This window comes from Pinus tabuliformis, chromosome J (genome assembly GCF_031772625.1).
Source record: "Pinus tabuliformis cultivar Carrire ecotype Pingquan chromosome J, CPIR1, whole genome shotgun sequence".
NCBI lineage: Eukaryota > Viridiplantae > Streptophyta > Pinopsida > Pinales > Pinaceae > Pinus > Pinus tabuliformis.
In genome coordinates, this window is record NC_142295.1 from 426233565 (window position 1) to 426239926 (window position 6362).

The window sequence follows — 6362 nt, forward strand, 5'->3', positions numbered from 1 at the left end:
ATACAACTACTTATCTAGGGAATTAGTATTTATCCATAGATACCAAATTCTCCAAAACACCCTGTTGTACCTATTCCTACTGCAACTCATTCTCTCGTCTATGCAACTCATGTTCTTCCTTGAGTTGTTGCTCCAGCACATGCAACTCCTTCTATGTTCCGTTCTCTGCCTTCGTATGATCTCCATCTCGCATCATCAACTCATAACCTGAGTCTCTGAAGTTGCTTTCATCACAAGTGGATATGCTTGAGCTTGCAACTTTGTTTTACCTCTGTGTTGTCAACAACCTTCCTCTTGCGTTCGTTGGATCCGGTATGTTGTCTTCAACTGTTGTTCATGGTGTTGCTTCATGTGATATTGTTCTCATCATATCTTGATGTCCTTGTCTACGAACAAGTTGATGTTTTCATGGGTAGGAAAGTTCATAGACACTTGATCGACTGCATGCCCAAGTGTGCTTTGAACAGTGTCTTTGAATCTGCTCTCTTGGAAACCATTGTACCTGTGCTTCTGAGAGGCAAATGAACACCTATGATACCTAGAGACATGGAAACACTCATGGCAAGCAATATGTCAGTCGAAAACCAAAACGAACTTGAGAATTGACTTTGAACATACCTGTGTGACTGATCATGAAGGTCGCAGAATTTCCACAAGGAGGTTGGGAGACTGAATGCCAAAACTGCACAAGGTGTAGTCTAGGTTGTCAGGAGGCTGACTGACTGCTGGAACTGCGCAATGCACAGTCCAGCCTGGCCTACTGAGGACTAAAATTGTGCAATCCGCAATTTCAGTCAGTGGTGACATGCAACCAGCAAACTTCATTGTGTAGTTTCTAGGGCCAACGAGACACTGCCTCCAAGAATTGTGCAATACATGCTTGGATGTCAGTGCCTAGCTAGACTTGCACAATTTCTAGAGGGAAGGCAGAGCCTTTGCTTCTGGAAATACGCAGTTCTAGCCGAGCAAGGCACGATCCGGGCCAAGGTAGCCTAGTCCGGATGACGGGCAAATGAAAACGTGAGAAGTGTGAATGCATGATGAGATGAGTGCAAACAAGAGTGAATGATCATTCATGCAAATAACAAGTACAAGATTCAGGAAACGAGAAAGCATGCAAGTGTGTGAAACGAGTCGCCAAAATGATGACGGTCCGTGCAAAAACAGTTTCATCCATGCGACAACAGTGAGATGTTAACAAAAATTGAAACGATGATAGTACAAGCTAGTATGCATGTAAACGACAACAAGTGCTCATTGAAATCAAACAGACAAGACTCACACAAAGCGAAACACAAAAAGAGACAAAATCATAGCGCAAGTCATGAACAACGGGCTTACCCCAAGAAAACTGAGTTGCATGTGCCAATGAATCCTAGATGTAATGTGGGATGTCAGAGCTATGAGGTCGATGCGAGGAAAGAGTTTTGTAGCATCTGGTTCATGAGTTTGATAAAATCGAAGATGTGACGCGCATGCCACAAATCTAGGAAGATCGACATTTGGTTGAGAGGTTTCTAAAATGATCCTTGCATGTAACCTCCAGCGGCTAAAGATAGACCCCTAAATCAAGGGATGCCTTTGCATGATGCCTTGAGAGAAATAGTATATGCATGCAAATCAGTTTTACTCGATCCCAAAGGGAACTGGTCAACCTGAAGGCACATGCATCAGTCTACGGGCTTGGGATAAAAATTTGTGCGGTTTCTGGGTTGAGCAGAGATGGTTGTCCCAAAGAGATTACCCAATTTATGAGAGGAACAAGTGACTGTCTCCCAGGATTACGCAAATTTTGGGTTGAGCAGTTGTCCTAGGTGGATTTGCGCAATTTATGTTAGCTGCTAGGCTGGCTGTCCCAGAGGGATTGCACAATTTTTGGCGTGATCAATTGACTGCTACCCATAATTGCGCAATTTATGGGTTGAGCAACAAACTGTTGCCCATAATTGCGCAATTTATGGGCTGAGCAACCCTGCTAGGAGGAATTGCACAATTTTCTCAATGAACAGTGATAGGCAGAATTAAACAATTCTAGAGCCCAACAGGCTACTAGACAGAATTGCGTAATTTCTGGAGGGAAGGCTGGTTTCCCTCCAAAATTGCACAATTTCTTGAGAGAGCTGCTCAACCTGCATTTGGACCAAGTTCGGTTAAATAGCCTGTGAAGGGGATGCAACAAGTTTTGATGGACAGATTGTCATTCTGCAAGAAAATCACTTAAGCTTGTGCACTTGACAAGACAAGACATGTTGTTGTGAAAGGTTGGTAGGGAGGCTCCAAAACGAAGCTAAGGCAACTTTTTGGAGGGTGGTTGTATCCTCTACAACACTTGGCGACACAATTGTAGAACTTCAACTCCTTGAATGGACCTTGTTCGTGAAAATCAATTCTAACACCTCTGAAATTATTGCTCAGTTCTCAGTTCGTCTTGGTTTCCACACTTGCTTGATTGTAAGATGTAGCATCTGCCAAGCTCTTGTTCGATTGACACACATTCCAAGCCAAGTAAACACAGTTGTTTCGATTGGGGTTGAAGGGTATATTGGTGCACAAGAAGTATAGTTGCCATATCCTTAGTTTCATATCTGGTGTTGCTCCGTTGACAGCAGGCCTGAACAGTGCCCCGGTGGAGTCACGCAGCAACACAAACATCACTCTGCTGCCAGTGAGCTTGGTCAGTACCCCGACAAAGTTACATACATTACCTCTCTGTGCAGGAAGCGTTTCTCTTCCTTCACCTTATTCATTTTCATTTTTTTCTTTTTTCTTTTTTCACTTTTTCATTTTTTTCATTTTTCATCTTCATAACTGTGCATAGCACTTACTCATTTCAGAGGCAGAAGAGGGATCTCGACTTATTGAGAGCAGAAGAGGTTGTTCCTTCAGAGAAGTAGTTTATGTATACCTATGACGTGCTTGTTAAGTTTTTCCCCCGGACCTTACTCTACTTGACTGAGCTAACAAGGATTATCCCAAAAACAACCGACTAGAGTAGGTGACAGTAGTTAGCGCACAAGCGTTGTGTTTTCACCAAGGTTCACTTTGAACAGTATGTATTTTTCATTGATGTATCATGGACTGAAGACAACAAGTTCTTACATAAGAGAGCAGACAACATATAACCAAATGTTGATAGTTGTAAAATTCCTCTCGTACTTTACCCAACTTGTTTCAAGAGTTTCACATGGTCCATGCAAAACTAACCTATGGATAATAACAAGAAAACAAACCAAAAAGAAAAGCAAGAAGTAGAAGCAAAGCGAGTAAGCAAACAAACAAACACACAAAGAAAAAAGCAAACATGCATGCAAGCAAATAGCCCAAAAGCAAGCACTACTCCTACTCCTAAGCTAACATTGCATGGGTCATCTCATGTGAAATGATACTTCCAATGCAGGCACCGGCACATTGGTTGACCCATGTTGGTGAAGGCACGATTTGCGAACATCGCATTGCACAAACCAGAAATCATGAAATATATAATGATGAAGATGGACACACTCCAAGCTTACAAGTGACCATAGAACAAAGATGAGAGAAAGCACATCATAGGGACTCTGTGGAGCTGCCATGGTGTTGTGCTACATTATGTGCAGATGTCGACTGTATGCATTCCCTTGACTGTGACATGCAAGCAAACGTGAGAAAGGTAGACCACTTACGTTGTGCATGTGTGCTTGTTGTGTAAGATTCCTCCAATGCATGAGCGAAGGGATCATGTAGTTTGAGTGGAGGAAGCGAAATCTGGGTGTTTGGTTGATCTTCAATGCAAAGCAGAGAGTGATGAGGAGCCTTAAGTGTTTTGACAATTTCCTGACGAGAAGTGAAACCAACCTCAAGATAGCGAGGTCCTGACATAACCATCATCTTGTGTTGAAGTGCCTCGACAATCTGCGGGGTTTCGACTTTGTTGATATATAGATCATTGTAGACCAGTGCCTTGGACAGATTAACAACGATTGAATCAACATCATTATCAGATGAAGAAGTAGAGAGATCACGACAACCAAGATCAGAAAATTCAGGATGTTTGTCAGCATCCTCATGATTTGATGAATTAGGCAGAGGGGTAGATGAGAATCAAAGATGTTCCCTCTGTGTTTTCAGAAATGACAGATGACGAATTGGATGTATTTTTAGAGGAAGATGTGTCCTCTCCGCACTATGATGATAGACGAACATCCGATGTGTCCTGTGAATGATCGGAAGTAGAAACATCCGGAAATGGGTTTTCACAGGGGAAATCAACAGTGGCAGAATCACAAGGGATGTCGGGATAAATCAGATGAGGCACAACTGGAAGGGAGTCATCCTTCATCGTGGGTTCTTCTTTAGATTCCTGCACACACTCATCATGAATGATGGTGCAGGTTGGCTGCATAACACCAACTTCGTCAACAACTTGATCCTCGTTCACAATAGGTGAGGAGTCCGGAATGGGAAAACACAAGACAATACAATCCGGAGGATCAACAGAATGCGGGGACGGAGGTTGAGGGAACGAATCCATGTGAGAACTAACAGGCTTGCAAGCCAAATCTATGCAGATATCAAGAACATGTGGGGTGGGAGGATGTGACAAATCAACAGATGTGTGTGCATGATCTCCCACATCACTCCACAATGGTGGAGTTGTTTGATGAGGTGAAGGCAGACAGTCACTTGTGACAGCAATTGTTCCTGCCTATGATTGTGCAGCTCCATCACCGAAGTGTGTTAAGCCGGGTTTGGATATCTGAAGAAGATACTCAAATCTTACATAAGTAAATTCCCAATCAATTTCATCTTCGGGAAATCGGTATGCAAGATTTCAAAAGCATGTGTAAAACTGATCAATGGATTCATCGGGTGCTTTTTGTAATTTCAGAATTTCTTGATCAAGTGCTTTATGGTTAAAGTGATTGAAATCACGGTCTATCTCTGCGACTAGATGAGCAAGAGAATGAATAGATTTTTCGGGCAGCGTAGCACACCATTGATTGGGTGCCCTCGAAGCATGTAAGATGAACAATGCACAGGTCATGTATTCTTCAAAGATTCCATGTCTTTTGCATGAGCCTATAATGCTGACCGAATGCCAAAACAAGGCTACATGGCCTCCACCATCATATGTTTTATGTGACAAGTTATCTAAGAGCTTTTCGAAGCTAATGAAGTCGTTTCCATAATACATACACTCCGTAAGAGAAACTTTGTAGTTAGTCACGATAGATATGTAGAGATTCAAAACAGATGTGAGGACTTAGCTTGTCATATGGACCTCCTTCTAGCACCAAAATGTTGACGGTGCTGGACCCACCAACATGTCAGTGGGTCGTATCGTAATGCCTTGACCACAATTTCGCACAGAGGAAAGTAAGATGTCTTTGTTGGTAGCAAGGGTGTGACAGTTGCAGTAAGTCAAGGTAGGTGCATGAGAGGTTCAAACACATGGGGGTTGAGATGGGTGCTCCCCTTGGAAACCTATGATAACACGGAGTTAATAAGGGAACACACGAGCAAGGATGTGTCACAACATGGAAGGCAAGTTAGCTAGCAATCCAAAGTGATGGTTAAACCAAGAGCATGCTTCAAAAAGATTCATAATGCATACACATAAATAGCTATACATGCATGCGCAAGAAAACATATACATATATCATCTAGAGAAAACAGATAGCTAAAATACATTACAACATATGCATGAAACGTGTTGCCTCTTGTTATATTAAGAAGTGTAAGTTCCAGTCATACAATACATACATGTCCAACTACTAGTTTCGACAGTGGACCGTTACAGCCACAACCGCCTACTCCTCCAAAGAGATGTACTAGCTCTGCACAGTGGAGAAGTCAAGGCTCGTTACAATATTGTCCAAGCTTTCTCTAAGATAGTCCTATCAGAAGCTTGGCTGACCAAAAGTCTATACAATGAGTTATGAGGTTTTATTTATAGCAAAGAGTGGGGTGACCCTTGGCATTCCCCTTTGTGACCATTCATCTATCCTCATGACTCTTCAACTACTCTATGATTGTTACATTCAACTATCGACACTTGAACTTCCACTTGACAAGACGTTATATTACAATTCACATGTGCCCATGTGAGAAAAAAGGGCTTGAGCATGCCATGCAAGACATCACTGACACTCGGTCCATTGTGGTGAGACCAACTCATTGACATGCTTGTGATGGTGAAGGTGGTGAGTTGATGCCAAGCTTGGTCATCTGTGATAGTGTGTATGCGCTCCATGGTGAGATCTTGCTAAAGCGAACTCTTGCCTTTGTTGCATCCACGTACATTGGTATGATTCCTCCATCCAACTCGTCTGCTAGCATGCGCATGATCTTCTTGGGTGAGGTCGAACAAGCAACACACTGAT